Source organism: Protopterus annectens, chromosome 3.part0 (genome assembly GCF_019279795.1).
Source record: "Protopterus annectens isolate FY-2018-M chromosome 3.part0, PAN1.0, whole genome shotgun sequence".
NCBI classification, from domain to species: domain Eukaryota; kingdom Metazoa; phylum Chordata; order Ceratodontiformes; family Protopteridae; genus Protopterus; species Protopterus annectens.
In genome coordinates, this window is record NC_056731.1 from 207,955,287 (window position 1) to 207,977,192 (window position 21,906).

Sequence of the window (21,906 nt, forward strand, 5' to 3'; positions counted from 1 at the left end):
TAGTCAGGCACACTGATGTCCCACTCACCAGGCTGAACAAGGAGAAAATTACAGTCAGCTGCCTGTCAGGTGCTAGGATCCACCACATAATGCATGCACTCAAGTCACTCCACAACAAGTACAAATATGACTCTGTCATTGTCCATGTTGGAGTGAATGACTTGAGATGTACTTGCCTGGATTACATGAAAAGAGACATGGAAGAGCTCATGGATCATGTTGCCCAGGCAGGTATGACCCTAGCCGTGAGTAGCATTCTGCCTTCACCCAGAATGATACCACAGTATAAGGACAAAATGATTGACTTCAACAATTGGCTAACATTCTGGTGTCATTCAAAGGGGATCCAGTATCTGTCATCCTGCGAAGACATGATCAACAAACCATGATGCTTTGCCAGAGATGGTCTGCACTTGTCACTCCTGGGATTCAGGTTACTGGCTAAAGCTCTTGCCACCCCTACAGTGCCTTTTTTAGGCAAGGTTCAAAGGACAAAACCACCACCATAACAGATACAAGCATGCCAAATCTGAAGGTAATGCTACTCAATGCTAGAAGTCTAAACCTCAAAATGCACTCTCTTGAGGCACTCCTAAAAATGGAGAACATTGATATCTGTGCAGTAACAGAGACCTGGTTCAAGGCTCCAGAGAGCACCCCTGCAATACCAGGCTACAGCTCTTACCACACTCATTGGCCACCAAACCAAGACCGAAACACTAAAGGTGGAGGAGTGTCCATTTTCACCAAGGATATTCACACCTCCAGGCTAGTTGCCTAACACAATGCATCTGAAATTCTCCAGGTGCAAATAGCACTAGGTAAGACTGCAATCCAAATTCTAGCTTGCTACATATCCCTCACCATGCCACAAGATTCTCAATACACCTTTCTAAAGATACTGGAAAATATTAAGATACAACCAAACACCCTAATACTGGGTGATTTCAACTACCCTGCCATTAACTGGGAAAACTACTCGGGTACCAACACCCTTTCCCAACTGTTCTTGGAATTCATAAATTCCAACATCCTGGATCAAGTAATCCATTATCCCACCAGGGGCTCCAATATCCTAGTCCTGGTCATTGCCAACATGGGAGATAGATGCTCCACACCAGTGGCACCCCCTCATTGGTCAGGTCTGACCATAAGTAAATCACCCTTGAATTCTACATCCCACCCCCACCCCCCAGTAAGGAAACCTCTGAAAAAAACTTCTCCAAAGTGAACTTCATGCTACTCAAGTCAGAAGTGACAAACTTCATGACACCCATGCAGATGGGATCTGAAAGTCCAACTGATGAATCCTACACTAAGGCACTGTGTGAACACATCCACTCATGCATAAATCATGCCATCCCAAATAGAACCAAGACACTCTCCTCCAAAAAAAGCAAGCCAATCTGGTGGTCCCCTGTCATAAACAAACTATACAACAGAAGAAAGAAACTGTTGCAGAAAAGAGGAAGATCCCAGGATGCAAAAACCTCCCTTACCAGCCTCAGTAAGAAGCTGAGATCCCTCATAAAATCTTCCAAAGCTAGTTATGAAAATAAAATTGCCAAAGATTCCAAAGACAACCACAAGGCATTCTATAGTTATGTCAAGAATCTAAATGGCAATGCTCGGATATGCTCCGAGCTACAACAGAATGGCATTAAATATACTGATCCCAAGGATATTGCCAATATCCTGGCAGATCGATTTAGTGCCAACTTCACCCCCTCTCACCCCCTAAGTGGCCCATCTCAATAACAAAAGATTACCAAATTCCAGTAATCACAGCCACACAGGTAGTAACCACACTCTCCAAAGCTAAGAATACAGCATCCATGAGACCAGATGACATCCCGGGCTGTGTACTACATGAACTACAAAATGAGCTGGCACCTCACCTGGGTGTCATGTTTAATCATAGCCTCACCTCAGGGTTTGTACCCACTGAGTGGTGCACAGCTACAGTTATCCCACTCCACAAGGGGGGGATCTACCTTGGATCCCGGGAATTACCGTCGTATCAGTCTGACGAGCCTGATCTGCAAGGGCATGGGATGCATTATCATGGAACTTATAAACAAAGATATTGGCAACCTTTAAACACTGGACCCCATGCAGTTTGGGTTTGTGAAGGGCTGATCTTGTCTTCTGAACCTGACTGACTTATTCGAATCAGTCTCCAGAGCTGTGGATGAGGGTAAGGCAGTCCACACAGCCTACCTGGACCTCACCAAGGCCTTCAACATCATCCCCCACTCTGGAATCATAGATAAACTTACTAAGCTGGGCATAAATCCCTATGTCACTCGATGGGTTGCCAACTGGCTTACTGACAGAACCCAGAATGTAAAAGTAGCCAACTACAAATCCAGCTCTAGACAAGTGACAAGTGGAGTACCTCAGTGTTCAGTTCTGGGACCACTCTTGTTTGGCATCTACTTCTCTGAAGTACAGGCCAACACTAAGGGACTCTGGCTAACAAAGTTTGCAGATGACTGCAAACTGGGAGCCATTATTGAATCCCCAAATGATGTGGATATTCTACAAAAGGACCTTACAGAAACAAATGCTTGGTGCCAGAGCCATGGGCTCAAGCTTAATGCCAAGTAATGTATGGTTATCCCTTTTGGAAAAACCATGTACCTGTGAATTAGCACATAGGTGGGAGTACACTAAACACCAAAAGTGTGATGAGAGACTTAGGGCCACAGGTGGTCAGTGGTCTGACCTTCGATAACCACATTGCTACAACAGTCAGGAAATCCTTCTATGTGCACACCTTATCACTAAGGGCTTTTCATCCAGAACAAAGGAGGTCATTGTCCCACTGTACTCGTCCCTCATTAGACCAATTATAGAGTACAACGCCCCGTTTGGTATGTACCTCAAAAGACATCTGAAGCAGCTGGAAAGGCCACAGAAATACATTACTAAAAGAATCACAGGCCTAAAGCAGATGCCACATGCTGACCGTCTAAAAAAACTCCAACTATACTCTGTAGCATATCATCTACTTAGAGGTGATCTCTGCTTAACATACAAGGTCTTGTCAAACCCTGAGCTGTTGGGACATGATCCACATAAAGAAATCCCAATCCCTCAGAGCCACACGCTCCAGGGAACTAAACCTTGTCATCACAATGAACAAAACATGCTGGAGGGATAGGTTTCTGACCCAGAGGCTCCCCATACTCTGGAACAGACTGCCCATACATGTCAAGCAGAGCACCTTCTTGGCCCTCTTCAAAAGGAACCTTGACGATTGGATGGGAGATAGGAAATACACCCTGGGGATCATGTCAGTCACCGTACTAGACAGGGGTCCAGGGAAGTAAATATTGTGAGAAGAAATATCCAGGGAATTGTTATGGCTAGGCTTATATAGGCCCTAGGGCCAATTGCCTAGTACCAGCCTATGAACCTATGAACCCATTTTGACCCAGCCACACAGTAATCATTTACTAAACCCGCTGTTATGTGTACTAATAACTGTACTACATAAACATATTGCATGTAATAATCTAAGTGTATGCTATATACTATATCAGCATATTGCATGTAGAAAACCATCTTGACATGGTATACTATTTTTTATGTTGTATGCTGTGTTTGCAGTTGTATATTGTATAATATTGTTGTAGTATTCCACCCAAGTACTGGTTAAAATTAGCCCACTACCACAGTTATAAATGTGTAAATAAATAAGGTATGGAAATTATATTTTAAAATGCATCTCTGCTTAGGATATCTCCATGCCTATGAAGCTTAAGCAAATATGTATTCAAGAAGGTGATACCATGATCTGCTCTGCAGAGTAAATATATAATGTATATAGTAAGATCTGTCACACCTCCCTTGCTGCGAAGTACAAAACCGTCTCTCTTTCATTATTAATAATAAGAAACATGTCTGTTTAAACAGGTTCACAGGAATGTCTTTAAAGTAAAAAAAGACTTGCTACACGAAAAATTTGCAACAGGCCCTTCTGTTACCCATATTCCAGTTCAGCTGTGCTTACAGTAATATCTTTTCTATCCATCAAAGTCTTTCTTTGTGAACCACAAGGCCCATAATTTTGAGACATTTAGCTTTGAAAAATAAATTGTGATTGTGCATAAAATACAGTGAATGCTGAACCTCATTGTATAAAATGTAAAAATACTTTTATAGGGAGTCTGCACTGCACTTCCTAACAAGGGGGGTTGCCCCCCTTAATCCCTACTACCTAATTCTGATATCCCTGTGCATCAGAGTAGGAAAAATACTTTAAGGAACTGCAACCTGAAGTTTGCCATAAACTCTCCTTACTTTCATTTACGGTCTCACTAGTCTGATGACGGCATTACCATACTTGGAATTTTAATAGAAATCCATGGCCAGACACATACGGTATGGTGTAGGTATACAAACCTTTTGGGGAACACTAAAAACCGAGTTTTAAATTACTCAGTCTAGTATTACATTATTTACACTGCCGTGCCCAATGATGCTCCAAAGTCAAGGTTGTGTGTCAGGCCACATATGTAGTACTTGCTGTCTGAAGAAATATACAGGAAATTCCTAGCGTAAAAATGTGCATTTCTGACTTGCACACACATATAACAGTTGATGAAATGAAAGTGCCTTCATTGTCAGAGTTATAAGTTCCATCATTTCTGCTTTTTGCTATGCTGACGCACAGTTTATGAAACCAGCCTTTTTTATATGAACTTTAAGAAAAGGAACAATGCAGCAGTGCTTAGATCTGAAAATGCCATAAAATTCCTTCAGCATTTCCCGTTGCCTGCACTAATGTTGCCATACTAGTCTTAATGTCGCTGCACTTCCTAGCATAGGTGAGTAGTACAGTAAATATGACATGATGCAAATGGGAAATTGTAACAAAACTTCTGGCCAGCTGAACTTTTTATGTGTCAAGCATGACATATACATTATTATGCTCCTATAGGAAGTCATCCTACAACAGATTTTTGTTGAACACAATGGTATCAGCTGCAGAGAAAAATGTAACTTTCTCTATTTAGTATTGCAAGATTATACTTTTATGTATAGTACTAGCCATCAAAAAGACAAACTGGAAATAAGGATCCCTCTACAGACCCAAAAAATTCTTGCTATCACTCCAGGAAAAAACTATGGTACAAACATACCTACTCCCTTCCCTGCTCTATACCTATTCCATCTTTACAAACCTTAACACAACCATCAAAAAGAAACTAGAGATGGTCTATAACAAAATTTCAAAATTTGTAACTAACAAACCCCACCACTTCACATCTCTAAAAATGCTTAACTGGGCAGAACTTACAAACTACCTCTGCTACTCTCAACTTACTCCAGCCCGTAAAGTAATGCACTCCCCAGAAACCTGTCCAACTCTGAAAGGAATGCTACACCCCTATAGCATAGACTGAGTACTATGGTCCAACAACAAAGCTTTGCTCTCCATCACTAATATCCCCCATAGCACTGAGTCCTATGGTCCAAAAACAAAGCTTTACTGTCCATCACAAAGTCAAAGTCAAAGTGAAAGTCAAAGTAAACTTTATTGTCTTTCAAATCTACAGCACAGTGTAGCTGAACAACATTATGTTGCTTTGTTCCCAGTGCAAGGACATACATAGAGAAAATATTTAGTAAATAAAGTAATTTGACATTACAAGAACATAACATATAAATAGAAACAGATAAAACAACACATAGATATTGCATAGTGTATACTGCAGTCTCTTAAATTTCTCGTAAAGGGTACAGGTGAAGAACTTGTAGAATTGCACATTCAAATATGGCACTGACTATTTATATTGCACTCATATGAACTGTGTCAAATTAATAAAATCAATAGAACATGATGAGCATATAATATGTACTATTCCTGATTAGACAGATTTATACATGTTTAGGTGATTGGGGGGAGATGGAGTTGACTTTCTTCTTGCTCGCCTGACGACAGAGTTCAACAGTCTAAACGGATAAGGGAAAAAAACTATTGTTCAGCCTGGAAGTCTTTCAGTGCATGCTTCTGTATCTTCTGCCTGTGGAGACGTGGGAGAACATGCCATTTTCGGGATGGGTAAGGTCATTGGTTATCTTGCTGGCTCTTCCTATGCATTGAGTCTCATGAAAGTCTTTAAGTGAAGAACCAATGATTTTCTCCATTGTCCTTACAACTCGCCTGAGAGCCCTATGGTCAGAGGCATTACAATTCCCATACCAGACTATGATGTTATTAGGCTGCCTCAATGGTGCCCCTATAGAATGCTTGGAGGAAGGACTGCGACAAGTTTGCTTTTCTCATTTTCCTTAAGAAGTGCAACCATTGCTGCACTTTTTTGACAGTGTAATTGATGTGCTCTGACCAGGACAAGTCCTCTAAGATATGTATTCCCAGAAATGTCATAACACTCAAACCCTCCATACCACTGAGTGAGTCCTATGGTCCAACAACAAAGCTATATTGTCCATCACTACATATAACAGTGCAGGTGAATCATTGTACTCTAACCAGGTTTCAAAAAACTGGAATCAAATCTCACATGAAATGAGACAGAGAGAGAGAGAGACATGAACAGAGAGACATGACAAATAGCTTTAAGGTGTCACAGAAGTAACACCTACTAAACAACTGGTTGTGCTCTTGCACTACTCCATGCAGCCCCCCCCCCCAATACTCAGCTGCACTTCCTTATTACACTCTAACTCTAGCTTTCTTTACTCTACCTTCCACACAATTTCTTTCTTTTACACTAATATAATCATATATACTAACACCAAAATGGGTATGTACCTGTCTGTCATGCATTTACATGCTTTGCTCTTCAACCTACAACCACTTCTTCTCCCATAGAACTTTTATTCCAAGTTACCAGTGATACATGTATTTCTTTCATACATGCTTTTACCTTTTATCTATCCCACCCACTACATATATAGCATCGTAACATAATTTGTCTTTCTTTAAATACATCCTCCAGTATGATCCTTTCACTTCCTGTGCTATTCATCTTTACATACTCTAAATAAAAATCTTACTAGATAAGTAATTACTCTTAAATTTAAAATTTCTGTGTAATCAGCTACCTCAAGTTTCAATAATTCAAATGTGTACAGAAGGTACCCTACATTATCCATGTAAAATTCAGTTATGTAAGTTGAACTTACCACACCAGTAGATGTTTAAGTGATCACTGCTGCAGCAGCCTTAGCTATATGGGCTATATCCTACCAAGGATATATCAGCCTTCCAGCTTCCAAAGCTTAGGCCACATTCCACATGCCCAAACTGTCAAGGATCTCAAACTGAGCTGACTATAAAAACAAGTTTAGGCATGAAGTCCTTCAGAGCTTTCCTGTCAGCAGAGATTTAGAGACTAAGCCCTGAAAGAGCAATGCTAGAAATAACAAAAACAAATATCCATGCCCTGGTATAAAAATAAAACACACCAAAAAATAAAAGGACTGGATGGAGTAAGCAACTACTCCAGCAGTGATCATTTGAACATCTACTGCTATGATGAGTTCAACTTACACAATTGTATTATGTTTATCACATTGATCACTGCTGCAGTAGCCTTAGCCACATGGGTAGATCACCATAGCTAATTGCATTTAGGAGGTGGAAGTTGAAGAGTCCAGGAGCCCCGGGAGAATGATCCTAGCAAAGTGGGATTTGGACCTAGAGAAGGAATCAAGCTTATAGTGCTTATTTGTAAACCAAATGCAGAGAAGCAAATAGCAGCTTCTACAATACTTCTAGAATCCACATCTTTCCAAAAAGACATAGATGAAGCCAAGACCATGGTAGAATGTGCCTTGATCCTGCCTGGAATAAATTTGTTATGGTAAGTTATGGTAAGTACAACAAAAGGTAACAGTTTGGAAATGGTCTGGTTTTACACAGGTTGTCCCTTCTTTTTACCTTTCAAGAAGTGAACAACTGATCTTTTACAAGGAGAAATGCATTGATTATACTGCAAGTGTCACTAACGTTTAATCTGCTATCTTACTAAGTTCTCAAAATAGCTTCCTACTCTGTTTTCTCAGACATTTCTGATACAAATTCAGAGACTTCAATGTATGAATAACACTGAATATGCTTATGTAAAAAGAGATGTTGCCAACTCATTTATCTATCTTTTTTTGCCTTACTGGTGACATTTATCAACTTACTGTACCTGTTTGTGGTATTTTGAAACGTTGACTTCTTTTATATGATGCATGTTATATTTGAATTAAATAGTGTTATAGCATTGCTAGAAATGTAGTCACATGCAAGTTTGTGCATCTGTAAGTTATTTTTGTCTATTCTAGATTGCTTTATTAGGTAATCCTCTGTTTTTTTTTATTACACTAACCAATCACCTCAGGGAAGAAAAATGTGGTGACTTGTCAATTTCTGGAATTAATTTTATGACCTAAAGTATGCATTATATATTGTGCTGTTCTTACTAATCTGCATAAAAAAGCACAACTGATTAATTCTAACATCTGAGTATGAATGCTTTCATTTTGAAAGACATGAAATGCTGAATACATCACAGTGAAACTTCCTTCAAGGGCATGTATATATAAACACATTTAACTTCCAGCTTGTGTTATTGAACACCATCCTTGTCACTTGTTTTGTTCATGCTCAGTGAGATAAACAATTTTAGTTCAAGGAATGCCTTTAGGCTATGTCTGTTAATCAGCCTGTCAGGAAGAGAGATAAGACGGCCGGTATTGAAAAACAACTAAACACTGTGTCATGCAGATGTCATCTGTAATTAATATTGCATGAATGTGTCGACAGGAATTAACTGCTACTTAGCCTTTTTTTCTTTCTTTATATTACTGCTCTAATATCTAATGATGAACAACTCAAAATGCAATTGTACCTTGTCAAGCTAATGATATATTTTTAATTACCATTTGCAAGTTTGGATAAATGCATCAGCTGTCAAAAAATGACACTGAAATATGAACAATGGTTTTCTTTTTCATAATTTTGCTTCAGATTTATTAAGCTGTTACTGTGATCTTCAGTTTTCCTGTATTTATGGAAACATGAGGCGCTGTCTGCTTTGTTAAGAAACTGATTACATGTATGTTTAAAACAGAGCAATCAATGTTCTTCTCTGTTAAACAGACAGATCATTAACCCATTTTGTAGGGATTTATATGTATACTGTTTGATGATGTGTAATGAAAGAGGATGCTCTCCTTTTACTGTGGCTTGTCTAAGATATCCCATACAAAAAGCAAGTAAATGTCCACAAAAGCCTGTTACCAGATAGTCAGGAATTCATAAATAAAATGTTAAATCTCATGTTCAACAAGTTAGTATACTTAAGAAATATGCAGAAAGCAAATGTATATGATATCAGCATGTGTTGTTAGTACCTTTTATAATTTTTGGCTACCTATTATGAAGTTATGGGTTATCAGCTACAGTCCAAAAAATGTCATTATGCAGCATACAGTTCTCAAAATGCACTGCAATAGCTCTTTTATACCCTGCATGTGGTAGGCTGCATATCTATTGTATACAGTGACATGCTCCAGCCTGAAACTAAACATCAATGCAAACATAGAAGATAATTTGTTTCATTTGTTTTCATAGGGTGCTTCACCTCCAATGGATATTTTCTGTACCATACTTTAGTGGAATGTGACATTTGACTAATAAATCAATAGCTCATTAACTTCAGAAAAACAGTGTTCACAGCTCCTTCAAGATAATGCAGTATTGTCTGCATTGTAAGGACAAGGTGTAGTTAATATATCATTAAAACAGCATTTATTGCACTTTTGTATATGTCATATTTGCTACTAATACAATAAGGACATATAAAATATTTGTTAATGCAGGAATTATCACATCACAGTATTACATCTATATGGTATTCATTTATGTTTAATACTTTTAATCAAAATGAGAAACAAAAGATAACTAAATAAATGATGTTGTGTAGTGTAGATAAAACACGTATGTGCATTATGACAATACCTGGAACTCAATACTTTCTCAGAAGTGCATTCAGTCTGCTTGCCTTTCATAATATGAGGGTATAGGTAGATTAGAAGTCAGATGAGACATTTATGCAGCTTTAATTTCAGTCATGAATTCTAATTGTGTTGTTATTCTGTGCAAAACAAAAACAAGAGGTGAATATAGATTTTAAATATTTTCCTAACTACTCTAAGGTCATATAGCTAGTCTGATGAGAGGAGAGAGGCACTCATCTTACCTAGTAAAATGACTAATCAGAGCATCACTGTATCCATTTTATGGCAAACCCATTGGGATGACTTGCATTTGTTTTATTTAAATCTTATTTTCTTTTTCAGTCATTTGCTGATCTTATAAATAGGTGTCTATTTGTCATCCTGTGTTACAAGCAAACATATTAAACTGATGTCTGTATATTTTTACAGGTAGATGGTAAATTCTCAATACAAAAGTCCATACAGGTACAGCCAAGTGCAAAGGCAAAATAATGAATCCAAACAACAGCAGCCAGCACTTCAACTCAGCAAAACCATTTATTTAATGTTATTAAATGAAAATAATGTATAAGTAATAAAAAAAATTAGAGAATCGCCACCCATTTGAAAGAAAGCATCACTTCATATTACTTGTATATTTAAATGTTCATAGATAAGTGCTAGACTATCAGCCCTTGCGGGTCATTTTAAGCCTAGCCAATTACCCCATGTGAAAATCAAACCCTGCACCTTGTGTTTGTAAGGTAAACACCTTAACTATTATGCCAAGCCCCCACTGTTTGGATATTTAACACTGATGAAGGTATGGAGTTGCCAAAACCAGTCTGTTCCTTCATTAAATGATATTAAATAAATGGTTTTGTTGATTTGAAGTGCTGGCTGCTGTTGTTTGGATTCATCATTTTGCCTTTGCACTTGGCTATACTGGCAGTATAGCCATGGTGGTGCAGCGGTAGTGTTGTTGCCTCACAACAAGAGGGTCTCCTGTTTGATTCTTGACTGGTGAGCCTTCTGTGTGGAGTCTACATGTCCTTCGAATGGTGTTTGAAAGACGTGTAGAATGGGTGTGCCTTTGTTGAAGGTTGGGCATTGAGCTGGCACCTCAGCACCCGTAAACAAAAGCTACTACCAATCATTAGCAGACCAGAGCTCTGCTTTGGTGACCCCTAACCGGGAAAAAGCAAAAGAAGAACTTGGCTGTACCTGCACCGACTTTTGTATTCAGCGATTAATTCATACTGTGCTGTTGGCTAAGCAAATGATTCATATCCTATTTATCAAGTTTTCTTCATTGATTTTTGTTTGGAATCATCACTCCAGCACTGGATTTGTTTTTCACCATTCTGGCTTTTTGTTTACAACCTTGTAAGAATCCTCCATTCCCCAGGTGATATAGACTTGCTTATTTTATGCATTTTGGTTCTGTGAATATGATGAACCGATGGATGAACATTTAACAGGAGAACATTTTTCTTAAGAACATGGTTTGAGGTATGTTTGTTTGTGAATACATCTGTTTTTTTTTTTTTTTCGTGGCTAGAATTCAGACACACCCTCCTCTTTTTGTTTCTCAAAGTGGTGCCTTTCTCTGAACTTGTGATAGAGTATGCTATACAAATTGCTGCTTTGTGTTTCTACATACATTTTGGGGGCCTATTGCTCATCATTTTAAATCAACCGGCTGGAATTATTCTGTGAATCATCCCATTATGGATTTGTGGGGTTTAGTAAGCGGTTTGGCTGCTGATAAAGATGACATCCACATTTTTGAGGCAGTGGAGAATCTTTTTTTTTAATTCAGGTACTGTACAAGAGCCTTTAATTACTTGTATAGATGCTTTTAAAAAGTTATCTGCTGCTATTAAGAATTTATGAGTAAATGTTTTGCACCTTAGACTGTTTAAAGCTTATAATTTAAGGGGGTTGTCACCACTGGGGCTAAGAGTTCATATACAACCCCTGGTTAAACAAACAGATGAAAAATTGATGGCTGAATGATATCAAGCCCAACAAGCAGTCTCTATGAGATTTGTGAAGATTCTACTGTCATTTTATGAAAGAACAGTGGATAAATCAAAGGCAGAGGTATCTAAGCTTTGTGAAGAGGTGAGGCAGTTTGAAACATATGATTCCTTCCAGGAACATCTTTCTAAGTTAATTAAAGATTTAATGGCCTTGGGAAAGGAACTCAAGGAAGGTAAACTTAAAAAATTCCAAAGGGATACAAGAGACTATGCTAACAGCAGACCATTTATTGTACAAAAATCAGTTCAGTTTTCTGAGAATGTTGATCAAGCCCTGGCCAAGGGGAAGAGGAAGAGAACTAAGTCCATTCTTAAAAAATCTGACAGCACTCTGGAAACATAGGCTGAGGATTCTTCTTCAGCCATGGAAACTGTTGTTGAGGCTGTAAATAATTCCCCATTGGCTAAAAAGAGGAATGTGGCTAACCCTTTGGAATTAGGAGATGGGCTGGCCGTAAACACTCCAAAAGATATAAGAAGTTTGGGACAAACCAATTTGTCCAGGGCCCTCTTTGGGGGAAAGGGGGGGGGGTAGAGGGATATTATAGGAGGAATGGGGAGGGAGAAGGGAGTGGGTTTAGTGTATGGTTAAGTCAGGTAGCTGGACTCTGGACATTAAGGGGTTAATTGGCTTGGGGAGTTAGGGGAAGTGAGCTAGGTTTGGGGAGGGGCTTAGCTTTTATATTATTGCAGCAGGGAAAGTGGTGTCACATTTAGGCATGAGTTGGTGATACCCCTCCCTCCTTTTTTTCTTTTCATGTTACCTTACTTACCAATAGTGCAGGGGCAAAGAAGAGGGACAGGATTGTTTTTTTCTGTTCCCTGTTTAGGTATGGGTGTTGATGGCATTGAGTTTGGAGATCAAGTGAGTTGCTGGATGCTGCTTGATAATAAGTGAACTTATTTGGACGCTGCTTATTTTGAAAGGGTAAGCAGGTACACTGCCCATTTAAGGTCTGCTCAAGGTGAGTATGTACACTGCTCTGATGGATGATTTGGACAGGGTGAGTGGGTTACGCTGCCTGATGAATTACTTGGATAGGGTGAATGAGTACCCTGCCCTGAGGTTGCTTGAAAGAATGTGAAGTTTCCAGTTATTTGTTGTTTTATGTGAATAAAGTTAATGATTTGGTTGCATTAATAAAGGTCATCAACTGTCTTTTGGTGTTGGTGTGAGTCATTTAAAAGGGGGCTGGGACAAAGAAGCTTTATTACAGATGATGGTCCTGAACTAGGATGAAGTTCCAATGTGCCCAATATTTCTTCTTTTCAGTTGTCTCAATCAGAACGTGAGTAAAGGTTTAAATTTTGTTCCTACTTCTTCTGTTTTAGAAGACATTTTTGTTAATGATGTCCTGATGTTTTTGTAGACAGCTTAATTTAAAGCATTTTTTTATAATAGGGGTGTGAAAGATCATGGAGAATTTAAGTTTAAATCTTTTAATTTTGTACCTCCCATGAATAAACATGTGGCAGCTTTTCAGCAAAGTGTTTTAAAAGATTTCCATTTATATTTCCATACCAGCAGGGCTGTAGAACATAACCTATCCACGACTAAACAAAAGGACTTAATAAATCTTAAAGACAATAAAAATGTGGTTATTAATACAGCAGACAAAGGTGCGGCAGTGGTGATTTGGGACTGGACAATGTATTTGTTGGAAGCATATAAACAACTTTCTGACAATTGTTTTTATCAAAAATTGGTCCTAGACCCCACTTTCAAGTTTAGACATGACATTGATTGGTTTTTTAGTTAGCCTTGGATGAAGGGATTATTGCTAAGCGAGTTGTTTTTCAACTCACAATCCAGGAACCCACTCCACAATATTTTTATTTGCTCCCCAAAATACATAAAAATCTCCCACATCCTCCTGGCAGGCCCATTGTTTCTGGCTGTGGCCATTTGACTGAACCTTTGTCTGCCTTTCTTACTTATTATCTATTCCCTCTGTTAAATGGCATGTGTTTGTGTATTCAAGATACCACACAGTTTTTGAATATTATTCAAGTTGCACAGTTGGAGACGGGTTGATATATGTGTACTTTGGATGTTGCAACTTTGTTCACCAACATTCCACATTGGGCTAGGCTAATGGCATTGGATTATTGGTTAAACTGTTCAGCATTGTATAGCCCTGGATTCAATACCGTTTTAATCTGCCTTGCAGAGCATGTTCTCACTAAAAATGTCTTTTATTTTAATGGAGAATGTTTTCTACAGCTCAAGGGTACTGCCAAAGGAGAATATTTTGCTCCCATTTACGCTGATCTATTCATGGGTTTCCTTGAGGAGCAGATTATTCATGATGCCACTCATAATATTTTTAAGGAGTCCATACTTATATGGTATAGATACCCGGATGACTGCTGGCTTGTTTGGAAGTCTGATTTAACTTATTTGGATGAGATCATTGACTATCTAAATGAAAATAAATGGGGCATACAATTTAATGTTCAATATGATCTCTCACACATCACTTTTCTGGAAGTTGCTATCTTGAAAACATTGATGGTACTTTAAACACTATTGTGCAGGAAAATCCCAGAGTTTAACAGATTTTTACATGCCACTAGCTGCCATCTACCACACATTGTCCGCAATATCCCCAAATCACATTTTTTTAAGATTTCATAGAGTATGTTCCTCAGATGCTGAATTTAAAACACAGAAACTTGATTTTGTTAGAAGTTTTTCTGACAGGGGGTATAATTATAAGGATGTTATGACCACAGGGGGTATAATTATAAGGATGTTATGACAACTCGCCACTCTGTCCAAGAAGTTGATAGAACATAGTTGCTGCATATAAAAAACATAAATTAATCGATGATGTTTTCAGGCTGGTGACTAATTATGGTAGTAATATTGGGTTTTTCAAGCATCTTATCCACAAACACTGGGACATCCTTATGGCTGTTAACAAAATATCTGAGTTAGTTCCTGCACATTGTTTATTTTCTTTACAGAAGAGAAAAAACTATTGATAATTACTTTAATTATTATAAGAATTGTGCTAGGCATAACATGGAGATACAGATAACAATAGATTGCATCCGTGTGTTGGATTGCCAACCATGAGGGCATTGTTCTGCATGTAAATATGTTTTAAAAACAAAACAATTTACATCTAGGAATATCCCCAATGTTTTTGATATCCTTTGTTTTGGTACTTGCTGTTCTGACTGGATAGTTAATTTAGCTACTTGCACAGGCTCAGCTTTTTATGTAGGACAGACATCAAGACAACTGACAACTCGGATTTTTGAGCATATGAGTGACATCAGAAATGGCTGCCTGTCTAATGCATTATAAAAACATGTCAAGAAACATCCTTCTGCTGTGTTTAATTCATTATTATTGACAGGATTAATCTAGCTTCATGTAATGTTAGGTTGGTATGGTATCCTGAATAATAAGGAATATTCTTGGATAGTGAGCTTGGGGGCTTTATTTTCACTGGAGCTCAATGAGGTGATGCTGTCTCTTTAAATGGGTGGTGATCCGCTAATGTTTTTCCATTACTTGTATATTTAAATGTGGGATTATTGTTTGGAGCTTTATCATTGATGAAGACATGGAGATGCTGAAACCGGTCTGTTCCTTCATTAAATGATATTAAATAAATGGTTCTGCTGATTTGAAGTGCTGGTTGCTGTTGTTTGGATGCTAAATACTACCAGCTTCATCAATGGTTGTTTTGCCTAGGAACTACAGTCAGATGACAAGAAGTGTTGTCATTCTGCAAGCTATTCCAGTAGTAATATTTTAGATATTATTTTGAGAAGTCTGTTAGTGAGACAGAGCATTCTGCATTATGTCTTAGACATGATGACAACAAGATCCACTCACCACATCTGCCTTGGTCTATTAGTAAGTTCTTGGATTATAATATAATTCTTTTAGATTCAGTCACAAATATAATGAAGCTCACTTTAAATATTTTTCTTTATTTATTTGAGACTGTCCTGCAATGTTGTTTTAAATATTTCCTGTGGTTTTGAACTCTGATGTCACTGTGAATATATATTTAGCATTGTCTTGTTCTTTTATTATTTATAATTAAACATATTTAAACCTTGCATTGTGGCTGATCTGTGTAGAGATATTTAAGTTTTGAAAGTACTTGCATATTTATTTGGTGACACTGTGTGGGCCACTCCTAATAGCCTTGTTCTTGGTCAAACTACCATTTGTATTAGTATTAATATTACACTTTAAGATTGTCACCCTTTGTTAAGGGTCTTAACGTAACTGATAAGGAGTGACTGTAGCAGTAATAACTGCCTTAAAGTCTGGGCAGAAGGGGCATAGCTAGTAAACCTGTGCCAGCCCTTCCCAGGTGTCTGTGTGTGTAAATCAAACATCAAAGAGTGTGTGTGGACAGAGATGATACCAGAGGCCTTGGCTTGGTCACTCAGCTGAGATCTCAACTCTATAACTGCATCAATGGGGAGTCTTATTGGGGATCAGAAGAAAGAAGAAGAAACCAGCCCTGGACTGACTGTGGTCTCTGTGTGCTCTTAAGGGAAATTGCACCTGATGCTAAGAGCTGAATTTGGAAATACTGTATGTGTATCTGTCATCCTCTTAGTGAACGTCCCCCACTGTTGCCAGTGGGGAGGATTGAGGCTCCTTGATTACTGGTCCAGTGGTGGGATGTCACATCTTCCATTATACGTTACTAGCATTTCAAGAAAAAAGTGAAAAATAAGTTATTACTACTGTAAACCCATGATCCATTTTGAAGCATCTCTGTATGTTATCTAACATTGTCAATCATTTATGCAAGGCACTTACTGCTGAAAGTTAAGTAATGAAATATTTATTTATCTTTATTTAGCAGGAAATTCCAACTGGGATTTCCCCCATTTTCAGAGGAGACTTTGGGAGAAAAGTTCCACAGATAAGAACAAATACATTACCTAATAGAAAAAATATAACATAATATAGACAATGCAGTGAGTTATATAAAATCAGAATGTTCATCATATTCATCACTTCTGCAGAAGCCTTAGCTATATGGGTTTTATCTTGCCAAGGATATATCAGCCAGCCAGATTCCACAGCTTCAGGGCACCTTCTATGTGCCCAAACTGTAAAACAGCTTGAACTGAGCTGACTAAAAGATAAGTTTGAGAGCAAAGCCTTTCAGAGCTTTACTGTTGATAAAGAATATGTCCTTCTGAGGCTTTTTAGCATAAAAGGTTGCCTTGTGCTTTCCTTTGCTATGCAGATAAGCTTCATTTGGGGAAAAAACTTCCATTTTCATAAATTTGCTGATGTTTTATTATTTTTCTCTTGAGGAAAATTAATTTAATGCTAGGAGTGTTGTGTTTTAATGGACTGTCTCAAGACTGTAACATACCTTTAACAGAGCACCAATTTTTTCTCTCAGTTTAAAAGTAATGTAAAGTAACTGAAAACATTCTTTCTGTGGAGAAATTGTATTTATTTTTCATTTGTTGGGCTGGCATGTTTTTTTCTGAAAAAAAAGTAACTTTTGTGGACTGGTAGTATTTACCTGCAATTGCTGATTGTCTTCCCTGGGAAAGATGCATCATTTTCAACTTGACCATGGAACATACTACCAGCCCCACAGTTGCTCATTCTTCCAGCCACAAAAAGAAAAAGTTAAGCAAGCAGTCTTTTGCCACAACAGCAGGCCAGCAATTTGCCTCAGCCACAGGTGATTGACTCTGCTATCACCATTTGTTTTACCTCAGAACACTCATATTTTATGCTGTACCCCTCTATTGTAGCACCTATAGCCAATATGGACTCAGGGTTAGCCACATTCTTTGCAGCTGTTGGGGTCCCCTCAGTAGACAAGGGAGAACCACTCTTATTGATACTGGGAGAGAGAACAGGGAAGGTTATCCTGTTGTGTCAGAATGCCATACCCATCCCTGGGGAGGCAGTGGCTACCATTAGTAATATGGTTGGCCCCATTTTCCCTGTCAAAAAGAAACATAAAACCAAACATGAATCTACTCCTACACAAATTTATTTGATAATAGTGTTTACTGTGTCTGGCTCAAGGTTTAATGCAAGCTATTGGTCATTCTTTAGGGTTGTTTCTGGTAAAATAAATATGAACTCCTCTTTTCCTGAAGAGATTCAAGATTCTGAATATGAACAGGAAGATGCAAGGTTGGATACAGGGTTTTTTCTTCAGATTTCTGATTTGGACTCAGAGCAGAGCTCAGTTCCTGATTCTCCCTGTGGGGGTTTCACTTTCTCTGAGACTATCACTAGAATGTGTCAGCATGCCAATGTTTTCAGTGGGAGAACATTATGGTTTCTCAGTCCATCAGAAAGTACTCGGAGTTGTTACAGAAGGAGTTTCTAAAACCTACATATATTCCTCCTGTTCTGTCTGTTTTATAAGATGTGTATGTTACTGCCTGCAATTTTCCTGATAGCCAGCCAGCTGCCCCTAAAAAGACAGATGAGATGTATAAAGTTCCTCAGCTTTTTACATTTTTATACACTAATTTCAAGCCTGACCCTGCAGCTATAACTTTAGTCAATTCCACTGCTGCTAAGCACTTAGTTAATTATAATCCAACTCTTTCTGAAAGTATTGGAACATAATGATAGATATAAGAAAAAAAGTGCATAGTTCTGCATTCTTTCATTTTCAGAATTTTGAATTGTCAGGCTCATATGTTGCTTGTTCTGACAAATTGTGAAAGTATGACGAATGTTTTATTAAATAATTTAGTTTCTTCTATTACTTATCCCTACTCATTTGCAGTGTGTGTATGGCTCTCTTGATACTTCTTCCAGGGCTATGGCCACTGGTACTCATTTGAGGATGTTTGCATGGCTGCATTTTCAGAACCTCCTAGATGATGTTAAAAAATGAGATTTTAAATTCTCCCTTGGCTAGAGATTTACTGTTTGACCCCTCTGCTGCAGAGGTGATCAAAAAGTGTTATAAAAGAGGCAAACTGATACAAGAACTTTTAGGATTTTATCCCGTTCCACACTACTTATACTTACCATTTTCCATTGTCAGAGATCTGCTCTGTCGGTGATGTGATGTCGGTGATCTCATCTTCGGGTAAGTGTTCTTTCATGGAACTGATTGGTTCCCCTTTACAGAGCCATGGTGCAATTTTTGTTTTGGTCCTAATGGAGCGAGCAGGTGCATGAGAATCAAGGATGGCAGGAATTTATTGTTAAAGTAACAACAGCTTCATCCAGGGGCAGGGATTGAAGGGCAGACCAAGCGCATGGTTTGAGGTCGTCTTGAAACTTGGTAGGGTTATAGCTCTTATTATTTCTCACTGTTCTATAGGTGGGCTGGTGGGGGTTATTGGTTTTGTGTTTAAATATAAAGGTAAGCAAGTGATCACCAAGGTCATCAGGGAGGGTCCCTGACATATACATTTGGGGGTGACTATTGATTAGTATCCAGTCTGGTATACTTTCTTAGTGATTAGATTTGCCTATCCTGGTGGGAGTGGATATGATCTGAGTAAACCCATCTAGGTTTACATGGGTCATAGTAGATTCCAAGGAACAGGTGTCCTAGTCTATGTTAAAATCTCCAAGTACTATGGTTTCTTGGGGATAGGTACTAGATAAGCAGTGGAGGATATCTTCTAGGGTATTGGTATTATTCCCTGGGGGGATGTACATACAGACAATATTTATGCATTTGTTTTTATTAATCTGAAATTTGGTAGAAAGAATCTCTGCATTATTGAACTGGGATGGTTGTATGGGGTCTATAGTAACACTTAGTGTGGATATGAAGAGTGCAGTTACCCCACCTCCCTTCCTAGTAGCATGGACCAATCTAAGTATGTTATACCCAGGTGGTAAAACTTCATTATCTGAAGGTGATGGCTTTAACCAGGTTTCAGTTAGACACAATATATCAGGAGAGTAGACTGCTAAGAGGGCATGCAGATTATGTACCTTGTTTCTAATATTTAGATGGCAGGCCAGGAGGGAGTTGGGGGACCTATTTATTGATAGTGTTTTGGTAGGGTTATTAGCATAAGAGGTAGACTTATCAATAGTGGATGGGCCAGAGTTTGGGTGAATGTCTCCATCCATTGTGAAGTTATAGCGTAAGCTTACAATATTAATCTGAAAATCAGGCTCTTTTCATTCTGTGGTTTCTAAAACTGATTAGGCCAGGAAATCCTTTTAATCCTACTTTTTCAGAAGAGCATGGAAAAAATGCCATACACATCTTCAACCTGTCTATGAGAGTCTTCAATTAAGTTAGACAGAGTACAAACTGTAAACCTTGCCTATTTTTCTTCGCTATCTCCGTATGCTGAATCTGCGTTTCAGAAGATTCTAGGTTCAGCTCCTGGCTGGCTCACCAGAGAAGGAATTGTTACGACTGTAGTATAATGGAACTGATGGGAAGCAAAAGAAATGAGATTGGAATGAAAGTCTTTATCTGTTAATTACCCAAACTTGTGCTGAACAGATGTCATTCTGTCCTTTACGGGCCAAGTCTTTTTGCATTTTCACAATAAAGTCTGGAAACACTGTAATTCGGTTAATAATGCTTTATTAGATGTGAACAATTTCTAAATACTGTCTTCAATAGCAATAATAATAAACAATAGCAATCTGTAGAAATTCTGGAATGCTGGATAACAATAACAGTGCTGATAAATATATCCAAAGTTTCTGCACGTATATTCTGATTCTACTGAATAGTATTAACTGAAACAGGCTTTTCCTCCTTAGTAGTATGGATATTTGACCTGACTTCTCTACATAGGCTCGAGTGCCTGTACTGTAAAGTCCCTTTTATAAATTAGTCCAAAAGCTGACTTACTGAATTCATAGACTGTGTCTGAAGTATATCCTAATAATGAAAAAAAAAAAACCCTGCAATGTTTAACACCCCTATTTACCTTGGTTTTCAAGCCTTGTCTTGCACGTACCTCACAGTGTCTGTCTATTCTTTATCTAGCATTCCATTGCAAGTACACATATTTTCCCTTGAGAAAGGAACATTCTGTAACTTTTCCTGAAAACTTTGCACATCTCATACTTAGCCAGCAAGATTATCTTTTCCTTTTTTCTGAACTATTTCCCTGAAATTGAATACATACATGAAAACACAAGTCTGACTCTATATTTTCAAGGCTATTATTCTGTCTTAATGTACTATAGAAAACTCACTAAGAATACCCTCAGTCTAACAATGACTATTCAAGAGACCTTTTCAACCCCTCCCATCCTGGCCCCTTTTTTTCATCCAGAAAGTTTAAATCTCTATTTTTCTAACTACCATTGGATTGTTTCAGACAAATGGGTTCTGAAATAAACATTCAGCAGGGTGACACATGGCATGGGAAGGAAAATTCTTTATTCCAGGTGATCATTCCTCATCCTGCAAATCAGACACTTTTGTTTCCTCCTGTTCTTCATCACATGCTGTCCCATGGAGTGATAGAATCAGTTCCTCCTTCCCATGTGAGAAAGGACTTTTATTCAAGGATGTTCCTAGTGTCAAACAGAGAAAATGCTTAGAGACCATTGCTGGATCTTTCTTTCCTAAACCTGTTTGTGCTACTGCCCAAATTCAAAATGATGTCATACCATAACCTGTATTGTCTTCTTCTTCCTTCTTGAAGTTTCCTGGAATCAATAGACTTAAAAGATACTTATCATTCACATATCTATTCACCACACTGCAGATGTTTCTTAAGGTTGTGTATGTCTGGATCACATTATCAATTCCTTATCTTACCCTTTGGACTTTCTACTGCGCCAAGAGTATTCATAAAGTATCAAACTGTAGTTATAGCTCATTGCAGTCTACAGAGTATCCAAATGTTTAGACAACTTGCTTATCTTTGTAGAGTCTTTTTCAAAGTGTCAGGCATCTCTCTCTTAGGTAAGAGCTCT